The following is a 19,576-nucleotide window of genomic DNA, read 5'->3' on the forward strand; positions in this document are numbered from 1 at the left end:
CTAATTTTGTATTTTTAGTAGAGATGGTGTTTCTCCATGTTGGTCAGGCTGGTCTCGAACCCCCGACCTCAGGTGATCTGCCTGCTTCCGCCTCCCAAAGTGTGGGGATTACAGGTGTGAGCCACTGCGCCTGGCCCAACAGCATCTTTCATAGAAAAAAAAGTTTTATGTTTTGGTAAAGTTCAATTTATCCATTTGTTTCTTGTAGAGTATACTTTTAGTGTCACATCACATAACTCTTTGCCTTACCCAAGTCACAGACATTTTCTCTTATATTTTCCTCGAAAAGTTTTGTAGTTTTGCTTTTTACATCTAGATCTATAGTCTATGTTGAATTCATTTTTGCATTAGGTGTGAGATGTTGATCAAGGACCTATTTGTTTTTGATTTTTGCATGTGAATGTCCAATTCTTTCAATATTATTTGTTGAAAACAGTATCCTTCTCCCGTGAATTGCCTTTGCACCTTTCCAAAAATCAACTGAACACATTTATCTGGGTCTTATGTCTGGACTCTCTATTCTCCTTCATTTATCTACTTAAGTCAATTCCTTTGGCAATCCCATGCTGTACTGATTATTGTGATTTTTATAGTTAAATTTTAAAACTAATTGGTATGACTCCTCTAATTTTATTGTTTTTATATTATTTTGGCCATTCTATGTCCCTTGACTTTCCACACAAAGTTTGGTTGAGAATTTTGGTTGAGAGATCATTTCTGGCTGGCTTTAAAGTATTAATTCAATGTATTTTATAGATCTCAGTCTACTGGGGCTATCTATTTCATCTTGATGAATTTGGTACTTTCAATGAATTGGTTTGTTTCATCTAAGTATATTTATAGAATTGTTTGTAGAGTTTCTTCATTAGTCCATTAATATCTGCAGGGTCCGTAGTATTATCTTTTACTCATTCCTAACATTGGTAATTTATTTCTTCTCAGTTTTCTTTACCAGTTTTGCCAGAGGCTGATCAAATGCATTGGTCTTTTCAAAGAACCAGTATATTTTGGTTTCACTGATTTTTTTCATATTGCTTTTCCGGTCTCAAGTCAATTTACTAGTACTCTTCTCCTAATCATTTCCTTGTTGAAAACAAATATAATAACATTGTTCTATTTTGGGGGGATTTTTGCTCATTATTTTTAGATTTCTTAAGGGAGAAGCTTAAAGGGCTGACTTGAAGCCTTTCTTCTTTTCGAATGGAATTAATTCAATGTAAGTAAATTAATTATATATTTACCACTAAGTACTACTTTATTTCTATTTCACCAATTTTGATATGTTGTATTTTATTTTCATTCAGTTTGAGATATTTTCTAATTTTCCTCAAAATTTCCTTTTTGATTAATGGATTATTAAAGAATGTGCTGTTTAATTGCCAAGTTGTAGAATATTTTTCTGTTGTCCTTCTGCTATTCATTTATAATCAAATTATATTGTGATTAGATGCATACTTTGTCTAGGTTCAATTTTTTAAAACTGGTGAAGGTTTGTTTTATAACCCAAGATATAGTTTATCTTGGTAAATATTTCATGTGCACTTGAGAAGTGTGCTATTCTTGGGTGGACTATTCTATAAAGGTCCATTTGATTCAGGTTTCTTAAATGATATTGTTCATTTCTTCCATGTCCTTGTCGATCGATCAGCAAGTTCTATCTATGGTTGAGAGAAGCGTTGAAATATTTAACTACGATTGTGGATTTGTCTATTTCCCCTTTCAGTTCTGTCAGCATGTGCTTTATACATTTTGAAGCCCTGTTGGATGCATACGCATTTAGTACTGCTATATCACCTTGGTGAATTTACCTTTTATCATTAAATAATATTTGTCTTTATTCGTGATAATTTTCTTTGCTATATAGTCTACTTTGCTTGATATTAATAGCCACCCAGCTTTTCTTTTTTTGTTTACAAGTTAAAACTGTTTTGTTCCTTTTAACCTACCTGTATCATTATATTTGAAGTTAGTTTCTTATAGACAGCATATACGATCATGACGTTTAATGCATTTTTACAATCACTGCTTTTAATTGGTGTGTTAGAGCATTTACACTAGTTGCAATTACTGGCATATTTGGAAACAGATGATGTACCACTTTATTATTTGTTTGTTCCTGCTGTTTTTTGACCCTTTGTGTCCTTTTGTCTGCCTTCTTTTGTGTTACGTGAACCTTTTTCTGATATCCCATTTTAACTCATATATATGGTTTTCACTATATTTCTTTGTATAGCTTTTTTTTGTAGTGGTTGCTCTAAAAATACTTAATTTTTCAGTCTATAATATACCACTTCAAGTAGAATATGAAACTATTACCCCCATATAGGTCTTTTTTCCCTCCCTCTTTGTGTTAGTGTTGTCTTATAAATTCTATATAAATGTATTTAAAATTTCATTGGACAATGTTATTATATTTGCTATTGCTATTATACTTGTTGAAGCTATTCTAAAATCTCAAGAGGAGAAGAACAGTCTATGATATTTACCCAGATATTTATAATTTCTGTTGCTGTCCCTTCATCATCAATGTTCCAAACTTCTTTCTGGCACTGTTTTGCTTTTGTCTAAAGAATTTCCTTTAGCAATTCTTTTTTTTTTTTTTTTTGAGATGGAGTTTCACTCCTGTTGCCCAAGCTGGAGTGCAACAGTGCAATCTCGGCTCACCGCAACCTCCGCCTTTCAGGTTCAAGCGATTCTCCTGCCTTAGCCTCCTGAGTAGCTGGGATTACCGGCATGCGCCACCATACCCAGCTAACTTTTTTGTAGTTTCAGTAGAGATGGGGCTTCTCCATGTTGGCCAGGCTGGTCTTGAACTCCCGACCTCAGGTGATCCACCTGCCTCAGCCTCCCCAAGTGCTAGGATTACAGGCACGAGCCAAGGCACCTGGCCTAGCAATTCTTTTAGACCACATGCTAGCAACAAAATCTCTTGCTTTTTCTTCGTGTGAGAATGTTTATACCTTACCTTAATTCCCAAAGGATATTTTCTCTGTATATCAAATTGTGAGGTGACAATTATTTTTTTTCACATCAAAAGTATTGTTCAACTTCATTCTGGCTTCCAGAGTTTCTGATGAGAAATGCGTAGTCTCTAAAATTGTTGTTTCCTTATAAATAATACACTTTCCTCCTCTGCCCCTTTGGGTGCATTCAATATCTTCCTTGGTCTTTAATTTTCTGGAGTTTGATTACATCTTGGCATACAGTTTTGAGGTTTATCCCATTTGGACTCACTAAGCTTCCAGGTTTATGAATTTTTTGGCCAAACTTGGAAGTTAGCAATTATTAATAAAAGCATTTTTTTCTGCCTCACATTCTTCTGTTTTTCGTAACATAAACAGGTCTTTTAGTATTATCTCTGAGACTGTGTTCAGTTTTTGAAAGTTTTTTCTCTCTCTGTTGTTCAACTTGGATACTTTCTACCGACCTAAAAGTTTACTGTTTTCCTCTGTTATTTCATTATGCTATTGCATCATTCTAGTCGGTTTTTATTTGTGTTGCATTTTTCTGTTCTAAATTTTATATTCAGTTCTTTGTTTTATTTTCTATTTCTTTGTAAAATGTTTAATATCTTTATCATCCCCAAAATATTTGTCCTTTGGAACATTTTTGTCATCAGTGTTTTAATCTTTTTTTCATATAATTTCCACATCTGTGCCATCTTGGTGTTGACATTTGTTGGATTGCCTTTTTCTGTGCAAGTTGAATTTTCCGATTCTTCATATGCTGCATAATATTGGATTTTATCCTAATATTATGAGACTCTGGATGTTGTTTAAATCCTGTTGAAAATGTAGGTATTCTTGTTTTAGTGGGGACTTGATCCAGTGAGTTTGGTTCATAGTTTCTACCATCTTTTTCTAGGTCGTAGTTTCAGTGTTACCTCTACTCTTAAAGGCTTTTCAGTGCTATCTGGATTTGACTCTTTCATGAGACACTCATTAGTCAGTTGGGAACTTGCTGGTGTCTATTTCTTAGTTCAGTTCTTAAAGTCCTTGGTACTGTATTAGTCCATTTTCACATTGCTTTAAAGAATTACCTGATACTGGGTAATTTATGAAGAAAAAATGTTTAATTGACTCTCAGGTCCACATGGCTGGGGAGGCCTCAGGAAACTTACAATCATGACAGAAAGTGAAAGGGAAGCAAGCGCCTACCTACTTCACAAGGCAGCAGGAGAGACAGAAAGAGCAAAGAGGGGAAGTGTCACACTTTTAAACCATCAGATCTCATGAGATCTCACTCTCACGAGAACAGCATGGGGGAAACTCCCATAATCCATTCACCTCCCATCAGGTCCATCCCTCGACACGCGGGGATTACAATTCGAGATGAGATTTGGGTGGGGACACAGAGCCAAACCACATCAGATACTTTGAAAAGAACCATACCCACACAAGTTCACCTCAGGGGTGAACGCTGTAGATTATGAACAACATTATGGGGGCATTTTCTTGCGCTCCTACCTGTCCGTGACCTTCCTTATACCTTTTAAAATTTCCTGGTTCACCTCTTTTTAGTCCTCTAGCCAGAGAGCTGGGCATATTTCCCTCACTTGACTGTGCACTACCATGAATGTGCCCATGTATCGGGCCAAGTCATATGAGGACAGAGTAAATAAGAGGAAATTTTTGCCTTATCCTCTTGGAAACGCAGCTTCTTCAGTTAGAAAGTTTTCTTCTCTTAGATCTTCAAGCCCCTTGTGGCTGCTGCTGTCACTACCAGAATATTCCTTTCCTGCTCCTTGAGCCTGAACTAAAAGGACTTTTGGATCTCTGACTCCACTGATGCCCACTTCTTGTGTTTTCTACTACGTTGAGTCCAGGTTGCGGATACCAAATGGAAAAAATGCTAAACTTACTCATGAGTCTGTGACACTTTAGTATCTTTCCCCCCAATCTGCCTGTTACTTTTTACTTTCCAGAGTTTTCTAACAGCTGATCCATACATTATGCTTAGGTTTTACATCTCTATTCAGTGGGAGAGGAAAGATGTGAACTCATTTCATATCATCCAGAATTGAAATAATCTGGCTAGTTTTAAGGCATGACATTATCCTTATAATGAATATAATGAATTCTAGAGTAGGAATAATTAAAGATTTATTTATTAAAGACAGAGTAGCTTAAAGGTCTTACCTTACAGATTTTCCCCCAACTTGCAAAATTAATTATTATCCCCTTTTATGAGGGCTTATCAATTCCTCCAACAGCACACAACTGGTAACATAAGCAGGATTTGAACTCAGTTTTGCGGGCTCTAAGGCCCATTATTCTTCCAGGATCATGTGCTGATTTCAGATAATAATCTTATTACCTGCAAGCATAAAGCTTATGCTTTCCTTTCTTGGATAATGGTGATTAATGGCAGCCCTTAAATGCTAGAATTGGATCATCAAGTCCCAACACAATTTTGTTTAATAAAACAATAACAACCTAAGACAATTCATTGCTTTCTAAGTCTTTGTTCTTTCCCAGTGATTTGTGAAGGGGATGGCCACTTTCTATGGCTTGCAGCCCTGTCCTTTGGCAACACATCTGCCTTAGAAGCCTGACCCCTCACTCCAATTTTGCAGGTGACTATGTTGGAAAAGAGACGGAGCTGAGGCTACTCATGTTAAATGCAGTAACACAGTTAAGGAAAAACAATCCATTCTGTACTCGTGACAATGAAGGATACACAGGTAGCAGCTGAGATCCACAGAGGAATCTAGTGATGACTGTCACGCTACTCCTGAAAGAAATCTGCCCAATAACTGGTTGGAGCCAAAGGACCTGATATATGTAGGTCATTTTTAGAATAAAAAATATTAACTCACCCAAGCATCTTTGTGTCCCATTTGGTGATACCTTTGCATCTGTTTGTTTTTTTGAGATGGAGTCTCACTCACTCTGTCTTCTGGGCTGGAGTGCAGTGGTGCAGTCTCAGCTCACTACAACCTCCATCTCCTAGGTTCAAGAGATTCTCCTGCCTCAGTTTCCCAAGTAGCTGGAATTACAGATGTGCGCCATCACCCCCAACTAATTTTTGTATTTTTACTAGAGACGGAGTTTCACCATGTTGGACAGACTGGTCTCGAGCTCCTGACCTCAAGTGATCCACCTGCCTTGGCCTCCCAAAGTGCTGGAATTATAGGCGTGAGCCACTGCGCCCAGCCTCCTTTGCATCTGATGTCAAGAAAGTCCTAATGTATTCAGACTATAGAGAAATGGATGAGTAAGATGAAGAGTGTAAGATGGAAGGTGTAACATTCTTGCAGAAGATACTAGCGCTCTGAAATCTCTGTCAATAATTTAAAAAATCAAAGTGCAAGGTACGGAGCACTACAACACAAGTCAGGAGACCATATCAATTAGAATTTGCTCAGGGAGTGGTGTCAGAAACCATCTCAAATTGAGTTAAAGAGAGGAACAAAAATGTACTGACTTAACAAGATAAACTGGCTATGTTTCCTCAAATTCTAGGAAGTAACTAGCTTCAGGTGTGGCTTGATCAAGCACACAGTAACATTAGGAATCTCTTCCTCTACATAGTTGCCTCTGTGTTTGCTTTTCTTCAACATGGTTGCCGATGCTTGATGCCAATTATGGTTACCAGCAGCTCCTGGTTTCCATCCTAAGTAGTGATCCTACCAAAAAGATGACATCTCTTTCTCAGTAACCCCAGAGTAAGCTTTAAGTCTGATTCTCATTGACTACTATTGACCCTACTTTAATTATATGCCTATTTTAACCATCTCTGTGGTCATGAAGATTCATTTCTCTCTCTGGACATGCCTGGATCATTTGGCTATTTCTGTACCTCCCCAGGAGAGACCAGCTTAACCTAAATTACAAGGACTGAGGGGAAAGAGGAGGTGCCATCCAAAGGAAAATTAAGGTCTTATTGTCAACTAAATGGAGAGGGGAAGGGATTCTAGTTAGGAACTAGTTAGGAAAAGAAAACAAGGGAAAAAATAGAAAGAAAGAAAAAATAAAAATGTCTGCTGCCCTGCTGTCCATTACCAGCTCTGCTGCTTCCTAGTTCTGTGACCTCAAACAAATCCTTTTCTTTCTCTGATCTTTTGTTTCTTCATGTACCAAAGAGAAGAACGTGAACAGTAGGTTTAAGATCCTTTCCAGCTCTAAATATTCTTTGATTATGGATCATGTACACACAGATGCTCCTCAAATCCCATATCACAAACACCATCTTTACACCTAGAGCCTAAATGAGGTAGTTTTAGAAAAAATGTGAGGAAAGGCTTCTTCCTAGAATTTATTGTTTGAAGAACATGGACTCTGAAGCTGACAGCTCAGGCTTTAGTGCCAGATTTCCAACATGTACTACACTGTCTCATACAAATTGTGGTGCTTGATATGAACAACAGGGATCATAACAATACCTCCCTTCGAGAGTTGTGATGGAGAGTATGGCAGACAGAATTCCAAGATGGTCCCATGATTCCCACTGCTAGGCATCCTTGCCCTGTCTGATCCTTCCAAATTTCTTTAGGTGACTTGGTAGAATTCCTTGAGTGGGGAGAAACCTGTGACTTGCTTCTAGCCAATGGAAAATGGCAAAGATGATGGGATAATCACTCCTGTGTTTGTATTACATTATCTAAGGCTCCATCTTAACCCACTGAAGCAAAAGATCCCTCCTATCATCTTGAAGAATGAAGCTGTCATGTTATGAGAGGCAGGGACAAATCACAGGGACTTGAGCCTGCAAATAAATAGGAATCCTAGTCCTTCAACTGTAAGGACATGAATTCTGCCAAGTCACTGAAAGGAATTTGAAGGCGGATGTTTCCCCAGTGTCTTAGCCTGTTTTCTGTTGCTTATAACAGAATACCTGACACTGGGAAATTTATGAGTAATAAACTTTATTTCTTATGGTTCTGGAGGCTGAGAAGTCCAAGGTCAAAGGGGGGCATCTGATGAGAGCCTTCTTGCTGGTGGGAACTCTAAGCCAAGTCATGGTGGCACAGGGCACTGCAAGGTGGCACAGGGTGCCACGAGGTGGCATAGCACGTCCCATGATGAGTAACTGAGCATGCTAGCTCAGGTCTGTCTTCCTCTTCTTATAAAGCCACCAGTCTCACTCCCATGATAACCCATTAATCCATCAACCTGCTAATCCATTAATTCGTGAATGGATCAATCCATTCTTGGAGGCAGAGGCTCTCATGACCCAGTCACCTCTTAAAGGCACCACCTTTCAATCCTGCCACATTGGGGATCAAGTTTGAACACGAGTTTTGGAGGGGACACACATTTAAACCACAGCACCCCATCAATCCTCCAAATCGGAATGCAGCCTGGCTAATACCTTGAGTATGGCCTTATGAAACCTTGAAGAGGAAAACCAGCTAAGCTCTGCCTGGAACTCTAACCCATGGAAAATGAGAGGTAGTACATGTTTGCTATTTTAAGGTGCTAAGTTTGTGGTGATTTGTTATGCAGTAGTAGAAAATTAATACAAAGGGTTAATAACATAACGCATGTAAAGTGAATACCTTAGCAAGGTGTCTGGCTAAGTGTTCAATATTAGCTATTCTTCTTATTATAATGACAGAGTTCAGCATTACAGGTACAAGACAACACAAGATTATAAATCTCTCTATGCCCTTCAGAGACAGCTTTCTGGGCTGGATGGACCATTCTTGCACACATCTATACAGCCAAATGATGACCAAGCTGATGAGCCATTTACTTGAAATACAATTTATTATCATCTAGTTTCAGTGGAAACTAGTTTATAGTATAATGGAAACTGATCCCAGAGTATTAGTATTGGAAAGGCATTAAACTTACACAACAAGAAAGGAGACTGGGTGAGGAAGATCACGCCTGTAATCCCAGCACTTTGGGAGGCCGAGGCGGGTGGATCACGAGGTCAGGAGTTCAACACCAGCCTGACCAAGATGGTGAAACCCTGTCTCTACTAAAAATTCAAAAAGAATTAGCCAGGCGTGGTAGTAGGCACCTGTAAACCCAGCTACGTGGGAGGTTGAGGCAGAGAATTGCTTGAACCTGGGAGGCGGAGATTACAGTGAGCAGAGATTGCTTCACTGCACTCCAGCCTGGATGACAGAGTGAGACTCCATCTCAAAGAATAAAAAAAAGGGTGGGGGGGGGCAGCGGTTTCTCACTTGGCTCCTACATACAGGTGGGTAGCATCATGCCAAGGTGAAGTGTGGCAAGAAGGCATCCCACAGGGATGGGTACTTATGACCCGATGGGTCGCTACTATTTTCCTTTTAAACATGCCAGTATAAAACTATTCAAACAGAGAGACTTCTAGTCTACAGCGCTCGGAGGCCTTAGCAATTGGAGTACAGGTTCTACCTCTGGCATCTGACTAATGAACTCCTAAGAGGTCATCTCTGCTTTGGTTAACACCTGTACGAAGGTAATGAGCTGTAGCTTGGACTGAAGTAATTACCCAGGTTAGAGACAGAGGGAGGCTGAGCGGGACCCATGTCAGTCAGACAAGGAGCTGTCGGAAACAAGGACTAACAAAACGGGTGGTGACAGGGAGGTGGTAGTGAGATGTGTTTGGGAGGCTGTGAATTTCTATCAAGCACATTTTTAATTAGGACTAAAACAGCTAAAAAATAACCAACACAAAACACAAAACTTCATGTACAGTACTCCCATAAATATGAGGCACGTACAGTGAAGTATATCACAATCTTGCCTTGATCCTAGATCCTGGTACTTTTTAATCATGTATTTATGAAATGCCTACCATGCATGCAGGACTAGGTTCTGGGACATAGTGTGAGTCCTGCCATCATGGGATCTTCCCTTTCGGGGTTGTCTAGGCTCTGCCTCTCATCTGAGCTGTGGAAAGTGAATCTCAGGAAGGGAGAGGGGAACCTCACTTTGCCCCTGTGGATGAAGATTATGGTGCCAAGCTTTCTTGCGTGCTGTGTAACTGACATCCATAAGCCTATTCCCTTGAAATTCTGAGGATGAGAGACTATCATCCCAGTGATGCTGGTCGGTAGCTAAGGCTGGAACTAAAATTCAGTTCTCTCTAACTGCAAACCCAATTTATTCCACAGTAGCTCTCTGCTTCTTGACTTCTTGAAAGTCAAGACGCCCAAGTCATTGGTCCATTAAGTGCATTAAAATGTTTATCTTGAGTTGTTTGTAACCTCCTTTTTTGGGGCACATCTCAAATGAAATTGTAAACTAAAAAGAAAATCCTAAGCCCCCCAGCCAACTGAATAGACCTCGCTCTTCGTCAAGGGGTCCCCAGAAAAGCCTTAAAAACTGAATTCCCAGTCATGACCAGAAGGTTGGTTGGATATGCCTCATTAAACCCCCTTTTTTTGGGGTTTAAGCACAACTGACCAGCATTGATGTTAACACAGAGATCGTAAGACCAACAGAAAAGACTCTTTGTGGTAATAAGATACCAGATTATAAAGAAGACCTAAGACCATGAGAGGAAAGGGTTAAGTCATGCCCTACAAACCATAAAATCTTGCTAAATGTTTTGTTTTTTCTTAAATCTAGTATAATGTGGCTTACTTTTTAACCTGATGCTGTTATACCATCACATGATAGATAGCAGGCCTCCTTATCTTAATTCAAGCATTCCTTTGCACTGACTTCAAGTCTTTAGACAAAGCTGAACTCTTTCAAACAACTGCAAATTAAAGAATCTCTGAATCCACCTCTAACTGTAAGCCTCTGCTTCAAGATATCCTGTCTTTCAGGCCAAACCAACGTATGCTTTCTCTATTGATTTATGTCTTTGCCTGCAACCCCTGCCTCCTTAAAATGCATAAAACTAAACTGTAACCTGACCATCTTGGGCACAGTTTTTCAAGGCTTCTTAGGTTGTGTTTTCTCATATTGACTCAAAATAAACCTCTTTAAAATATTTTAGAGTTTGGTTTTTCTGTTAATAAAGCATTTGACCTTTGTTATACATATGCAATGTATCGCTGGCATACCAGTGGTTACTTTTGCAGCTACCTTGTCTCTTTGAATCTCCAGTGAGAAGTAGAGATTGAGACAGCAACCTTGATGTCAAAATACAACAGAAGCTCCAGAAGCAATGTTGCCGCACTGCTCAAAGCAAATGCAAGCCTCTGAAGTCTGTATTGGAGGCAAATTTTCTTGTGTTGTTTGCACAACTAAAAGAAGACACCGAAGAGAAGCACAAGGCAACAGATGGGTGAAGGGGCAGCCTACGGCCCCACTGTGGAGAGCTCAGGAAACAAAAGAGCAGACAGAGCTCAAAAAGATCATTATTCCTGAAAGACAGCCTCACTCAGCCCTAGATATTTCAAAGCCTCCTAGTACCATTGAACTTGGTGAGGTTCCTAGAGGTGCCATTGCTGAGGAATATTAGTAAGTCAGGATTACCTGGGCATAGCACTAATCATATCAAGGTTCAATATTAGTAAAACAGGATTCGTATAAGGAAAAATTTTATTTTTCCTGCAACATTTCCCCCTACTCACCAACATTCTGTTAGATATTTGACATTATCTCAAGGAAAATGGCAGAGAACAGGCATGCATTGACATATCTTTATATTACTTTCACTCCTTTGGGCATTTCTGCTGCTCCAACTAATTGCTTAAATACCTGTGCTATTTCCATTCATTTTTCAGATGAGCACGTAGCCCACTGATACAAAACAATAGAGGTTAACAAGACGTCTTCAAAGCTGAGTGCTGAAGATAGCGGTGGTGCTTCAAACTTTTGGAGCATCAAAGGAGAGCTTACCTGTGATCTCGTTTTTACATGGGTTGCCATAGTGATGAGAGGGCTCAGCTTGAGAGGAAACTGGATAATAACAATACCATTTTCAAAGAATTTACTGTATGCTAGACACTGTGCTTTTGCCCTGAATCCTCAGAGAGATTTCACCATCTGCCTTTTACAGATGAGGAGGCTGAGGCATACATAGGGGGTTAAGTATCTTGAAAAGGCTTCCATCTAGAGAATGGCACAAACCAGGATTCAAATCCAGGCAGTCTGACTCCAGAGCTGTCTCTAAAGCATCAATATTAACTGCCTGGAAAAGGTGGTGAAATATGGAGATGCTTAAATATACATATTTTTTGAGATGAAGTCTCCCTCTGTTACCCATGCTGGAGTGCAGTGGCGTGATTTTGGCTCACTGGAACCTCCACCTACTGGGTTCCAGCGATTCTCCTGCCTCAACCTCCCGAGCGGCTGGGGCTACAGGCACGCACCACCACGCCCAGCTAATTTTTGTATTTTTTGTAGACACAGGGTTTCACTAGGTTCATCAGGCTGGTCTCGAACTCCTGACCTCGTAATTCGCTTGCCTCGGCCACCCAAAGTGCTAGGATTATAGGCGTGAGCCACCACGCCTGGCTGATGGTTATAATATTAATGCATATTTGTTTTTCTGACTTCCATGGCAGGATAAATATTCAATGAGCCTGTCCCTACCTTTGGAGGCAAAGGCAGTCTCTTATAAAGTTACCTTGGAACCATGAAGGGGCAGCTGTGACTGAGGATGGCTCCAAGTACATACAACATCCTGCATTATGAAGAAAAGCTGGATTCTTCTCTGTTTCTGAAGGCAGAAAATCAGCAGGGCAGAAACTGGTTGAGCACAGAGGACAGTTGATGGAAGGATGAAGAAAAAGAGAATAAGTGTTTTAGTTCCATGATAAACACATGTAAACATCCAACAACTATACGTAAAGGTTCACATGCATCATCTTTTTCTACAACTCAATGTCTGCTTATTCAGGATCTAGTCAAAGGTAATACTGTACCATATAACACAACCATTCTACTTCTAGGTATTTACCTAAGAAAAATAAAGCTTGAGGAATAAAAATAAAATTCTAAGCCCCCCCAACCAACTGAATGGACTCCCTCTTGGCCAAGGAGACTCCTGAGAAACCTTAAAAACTGAATACCTGGTTGTGATGGGATAGGAGGTTGAACATGCATTGTTACACTTTCTCCCTTGCTAACCACCATTAAGCTTTCTTTCCTAAGGGCTAAGCAGACACCACCTCTTTCAAAAGACTTGCTGGACTCTACTCGCTTTTTGTGGTTTTGACACAACAACCGAGCAGTATGCCTTCCTGATAAGAGCCCACAGACCACGGGCTCGTTCTGGCTGGTTTAAAGAGGCTGCACAAAGGATGACTCTGTGTCCTCCATTTTATCTTTTGATGTTTAAAGCCTAATTTTAATGCATTTAAATGTTAAGTCTCCATCCCAATGTGAAAATGGGACATATGTAGCATGCATATTTCCTTATTTCGCATGTGCACCACCCTTTGTAAATATTCATAGCTCCTCCTATGACCTTTTGAATATGTGTAACTAGCCCACTTGTTCAGCATAAATTCCTATCCCATCTTTCCCTCCACAACATGCCTGCTTTTGGTTTCTATCAAAGGCTACATTTCCCAGCCTATGGTACAGCCATGAGGTCAGGAGATCGAGATCATCCTGGCCAACACGGTGAAAACCCATCTCTACTAAAAATACAAAAATTAGCTGGGTGTGATGGTGCATGCCTGTAATCCCAGCTACTCAGGAGACTTAGGCAGGAGAATTGCTTGAACCCAGAAGGTAGAGGTTGCAGTGAGCTGAGATCGTGCCACTGCACTCCAGCCTGGTGACAGAGAGAAACTCCATCTCAAAAAAAAAAACAACAAACAAAAGAAGTAAAGTTCCCTTCTCCAAAGTTATAAACCTTGTGATTCTTCAGTTGACAAGATCTATGTCTATATAAAGACTTTACATGAATTTTTATAGCAGCTTTATTTGTAATAGCCTCAGACTGAAAATAACCCAAATGTCCATCAACAAGTGACTGGATTAACACATTGTGTATCTATTATCCATCCAATGGAATGCTGTACAGCAATAAAAGGAATGAACTACTGATACCCATAACAACATGGATAAATCTCAAAATAATCATGCAAAGTGAAAGAAGCCAGAAAGAAAAGAGCACATACTTTAGGACTCTATTGATATAAAATTATACAAAATGCAAACTAACCTATATGACAGAAAGGCAACCCACAATTTGCTCAGGGATGGGAGACAGGGAAGGTGGGGAGAATTACAAAGGGGCAAGAGGAAACTTTTTGAAATGATGCCTATGTTCATTACCTGGATTATGGTGATGGATTCACAAGTATGTATGCATGTCAAAACTTTTTATATTGTGCACTTGAAACAATGTAGTTTATTGTGTGTCCATTATACCTCAATAAGCTGTTTAAAAAAGAAAGAGCAAATGAACCTTTTGTTAGAGGAAAGCTGCTTGTCAAGGCAAGGAGTTATGAAACCCCACATTACAATGGCAGAGTTTAATTCAGAATGATAAGGCGAGAGGAAATAGTCCCACCAAGACAGGTGCATGATCATCAAATCACAAAGGGTCTTGCAAACTCACCTACGGTATTCTGATTTTATCCCACAGCTTTGAGGAGCTACTAAAGAGAGTGATGTCCTCAGATTTGTTATTGTTATGGGATGCATTGTGCCTCCCTGGAATTCATACGTTGAAGTCCTGATCTTTAACCTACCTCAGAATGTCAATGTATTTGGAGATAGGGTCACTAAAGAGGTTAAGTATGGTGAAGTAGTTATACGGGTGGACCTAAATACAATATGACTGGTGTTCTTAGAAGAAGAAGAGATTAGGACATAGACATACACAGAGAAATGATCACATGGAGATCTAGGGAGAAGACAGCCATCAACAAGCCAAGGAGAGGGGCCTCGGAAAAAAACAACTCTGGTCGACACTTTATCTCGGGCTTCCAGAACTGTGAGAAAATGCATTTCTGTTGTTTAACCCACCCAGTCTGTGGTACTGTTATGGCAGCCCTAGCAAACTAATACAGTCATCTAGGGAGGTCATGATGGCTGTGATGGGTAAAACAATGGGTCATGATGGCTGTCTCAGTAATCCTGCTGAGCTAGGGAGACCCAAACTGGACTGAGGGGTTTGAGAGCTTTTCCTTTTAGGGACTTAATCTAGGAGATGATGGCAAGGGAGATACTGATAATGACTCCCAAATTTCTGGCTTGATTGACTAAGAAGAACTCCATGTCAGAATCATGACTGCATGAGGAAGAGTAGGTTTTGAGGGAAAGAGACCATGATCAATTTTTACCACATTCAGTTTGAGGCAGCCATAGAATTTTCCCACTGGAGAAACACAGTCCGTACTTGGAGACATGAACCTGGAGCCTGGCAGTCTAATCCAGCCTCGAGAGATAGACAAGGAATCTTCCACCTAAGAGCTTAGGACTGTAATCTATAGGCAGCAGGGAGCACTTCAGGGAGGTGGTCAGATTTAAGCTTTGGGGAGTTCATTTTTAATGGTGTAGAGAAAAAATCAGAACAAAGGGAAAAGGTCAGACAGAGGGCCATAGCAGTAATCTAGTTGGAAGATGCTAAACACTGAACTAAGCCAGTGGCCATGGGGAAGCAAAAGGAGATAAAAGTCAAGAGGCAGAGTTCAGATGTGAGCAGTAAGGAGAAGTCAGATGAGAGGCAAAGAGTATGCTGCCATGGGGTTGGGGCGGGGGGCACCGTGAAAATGCCCTCAGGGTTCAAAAGTTTCCACTGAAAACTCTTCACAGCCAATGAGAGCTAGGTCAGGAGGCCAGAAGGTTTGGCTGCTGGGACAAAAGGCATGCTGGAAGTTTTGCAGCAAAACTCAAGAGTTCTTTTTCTTCTTTTCTCATAGTGGAATTTCTGTGTCCTGTAGCTGGGTAGTGTAGGCTGCCAAGGGTCACCTGAGCGGCGAGAATACACATGCACTCACCAATAATTCAGTCAGCACGCTACTCTTCTGATGATGTAATTCCAGTCTCTTTAAGATCCTGCATTTACAACTCAGAGATCGTTTCAAAGTCTCTTGCCACCCTCCTGCCTTCTGGGTTCTCAGTTTAATATACGCTGCTTTCTTCCCTTGGAGAGTCTCCTTTATAAAGCAATCGGGAAACTGTCAGTTACTCATCAGACATGAAGGAGACCAAGAGAGCAGGCTAAGAGTGTTCGGTACTCCTGCGTAAGTGCCCCTTCTCCTTCTCCTGGAAGGAAAACAGAAGCTCAGTATACCTGCTAGACACATTGCCACATGAAAGAAACTCTCCGGGAAGCTTCCTAAAGCCACCATTTTAAGGATGTCTCTCCCTAAATAGAGGCAAATGGATCTAATGAATGCGAAATGGACATAGAGCTCACATAGGACTCTTCATTGAGCAATGGCCAAGCAGGATTACAGAACGCTGGTTTGCTCAAAAGGAGAAAAATGTAACCCTGTCTCGTCTGTTACCAAAACGGAGACTTTGCATTTCTTTCTTGAGTTTTTAGAGCAAGGACGGATTTTTAAATTTTATCTTCAAAGGCACTGCATTTTATTTCTTTATTTTTTATTGATGCAAGTGTATGGGGTATATGAGAACATTCATTACGTGTATATAATGTGCAGTGATTGAATCAGGGTATTCAGGACAGTCATCACCTAAGTACAATACTCTTGGGCTAAGCATAGTCATCCTATTCTGCTACCAAACCTTGGATTTATTCCTTTTACCTCACTGTATGCTTGTGCCCTTTTTTAAACATTTATTTTAAGTTCAAGGGTACAGGGGCTGGTTTGTTACATACGTAAATATGTGTCATGTGGGTTTATATTACAGATTATTTCATTACCCAGGTATTAAGTCTTACATTTGTTAGTTATTTTTCCTGATCCTCTCCCTCTTCCCATCTTCCGCCATCTACACAGGCCCCAAAGTGTGTTGTTCCCCTCTACGTGTCCATGTGTTCTCATCATTTAGCTCCCACTTGTAAGTGACAACATGCAGTATTTTGTTTTCTGTGCCTGCGTTAGTTTGCTAAGGAAAATGGCCTCCAGCTCCATCCATGTCCCTGCAGAGGACATGATCTTGTACGTTTTTATGGCTGCATAGTATTCCATGGTGTTAAAAACTCAATAAACTAGGTATTAAAGGAACACACCTTAAAATAATAAGAGCCATATATGATAAACCCACAGCCAACATCATATTGAATGGGCAAAAGCTGGAAGCATTCCCTTGAAAACTAGCATAAGACAAGGATGCCCTCTCTTACCACTCCAATTAAATTATAGTATTGGAAGTTCTGGCCGGGGCAATCGGGCAAGAGAAAGAAATAAAGGGCATCCAAATAGGAAGAGAGGAAGTCAAACTATCCCTGTTTGCAGACAACATGATTATATATCTAGAAAACCCCCATAGGCTCAGCCCAAAAGTTTCTTAAGCTCTGAGGAAGGATTTTTGACATAATCTGTCAAATCATCAACCAGTACAAGGCAAGCGGTTACAGGATCTCATGGTGGCACTTCAATTCTGTGGGATGGAGAAGACGGAGAGAGTCAGAGAGGTGGGCAGACCCCAAACCACAAAAAGGGTGATGTGCTTGCCTAAAGACATCTTAATTTCATCCTGAAAGCTTTAAAGAGAAGGTCGTGGTAGCTGACATGGGTCAGATGAAGTCAGCCAAAAGGCAGGGAGACTTTAAAGTTCCAGGGGCTGAATCAAGGTGACAGGGAGGATGGGGGTGAAGAAAGGGCTTGTATGGGTATGGAAGGGTGCTGGCTGTCTCTCTGAGGTCAGTCTCTGCAATCCACTCACCTTCGTGGCTCGGTTCTGAGCCTGCAGTTTATATTGCTTGCTAGTGGTCCTTGGCTGAACCCCAAGAAGTTCACCTTGCTAATGTTTTTTGGTTCTTGTTTTGTTTGTTTGTTTGAGACGGGATCTTGCTCTGTCACCCAACTGAGGTGCAGTGGAACGATCACGGCTCACTGAAACCTCTTGGGCTCAAGCAATCTTCCCACCTCAACCTCCCCAGCAGCTGGGACTACAGGCACACATCACCATGGCCAGCTAATTTGTGTATTTTTTGTAAAGAAAGGATCTCACTATGTTGCCCAGGCTGGTCTCAAATTCTTGGGTTCAAGCAATGCACCTGCTTCAGTCTCTCAAAGTGCTGGAATTATAGGCATGAGCCACCTTGCCCTGCCAACACCTCTCTAATATTATCCTGTGACCTAGGCCCTATCGGTACTAATACAGCTCTACTAACTATTCCATTCCTCAAAGCACCAAGTTTGTTTCTGCCTCACGGCCTTTGCACATGTTGCTATCTCTGCCTAGAATGCACTTTTACTTCACTCTTCCTCTGCAAATCCTGCCTCATCCTTCAAGGCCCAGCGTATATTGCACGTTTAAAGCAGGTATTCCTGCCCCTACCCACCCCCAGCAAAATTAGAGCCTCCCTCGTTTTTCTTTTTTTTTTGAGACGGAGTCTCGCTCTGTTGCCCAGGCTGGAGTGCAGTGGCCGGATCTCGGCTCAATGCAAGCTCCACCTCCCAGGTTTACGCCATTCTCCTGCCTCAGCCTCCCAAGTAGCTGGGACCACAGGCGCCCACGACCTTGCCCAGCTAGTTTTTTTGTATTTTTTTAGTAGAGATGGGGTTTCACCACGTTAGCCAGGATGATCTCGATCTTCTGACCTCGTGATCCGCCCGTCTCGGCCTCCCAAAGTGCTGGGATTACAGGCTTGAGCCACCGCGCCCGGCCTCTTGTTTTTCTTAACAGCACATTTGGCAATTTAAAATGAAATAATTCACCCTATGATTGACAACAGTCCTTGCGCTGGACTCCACAGGGCAGGGGCTGTGTCTGTTTTGGTCCACACTGAATTGCTAGCATTTATCTCAGTGCTTGGCATGGAGTCCGTGTCCAGTAAATATTTGTATGAACACTTGAGACCACGTATAAGAAATGTCCTCAAAGGATCTCTGGAGTATTAGAACAACTCTATTAGAAAGAAACCCTATTTAGTGAACTTTTGGGTTCCCCAAGACCTTGGTTCAAATTCCAGCCCTACCCCTGAGTGGCTGTGGGGCTCCAGGAATGTTACCTAAGCTATGAACCTCGGGTTTCTCATGGAAATATTTGCTTTACTTATACAGCTTTTCTGAGATTCAAATAAAAACACAGTATATATCCATCTCTAGTACAGTCCCTGACAACTGTTAAGAACTTGGTAAAGGTAAGTTCTCTTCCCAGCCACAAAGCAAAAGCTGTAGTTGCATGGGAGATGGCTTCAACCTATGTAACTGTATTATATTACTCTATTCTTGCATTGCTATAAGAAAATATCTGAAACTGGGTAATTTATGAAGACAAGAGGTTTAACTGACTTACAGTAAACATGGCTGGGGAGGCCTCAGGAAACTTACAATCGTGATGAAAGGTGAAGGGGAAGCAGACCCATCTTCACATGGTGAAGCAGGAGAGAGACCAAAGGGGAACGTGCTACACACTTTCAGACAACTAGATCTCGTGAGAACTCACTATCACAAGAACAGCAACGGGAAGTCCACCCCCATGATTCAATCACCCCCCCACCCTTCTCCAACATTGAGGATTACAATTTGACATGAGATTTGTGTGGGGACACAGAGCCAAACCGTATGAGCAATATTGTCCTTGAAGCTTGGAGCCTGACTGTCTTGGTTTGAAACCCAAATCTGCCACTCACTATCTGA

This window comes from Piliocolobus tephrosceles, chromosome 17 (genome assembly GCF_002776525.5).
Source record: "Piliocolobus tephrosceles isolate RC106 chromosome 17, ASM277652v3, whole genome shotgun sequence".
Taxonomy (NCBI): domain Eukaryota; kingdom Metazoa; phylum Chordata; class Mammalia; order Primates; family Cercopithecidae; genus Piliocolobus; species Piliocolobus tephrosceles.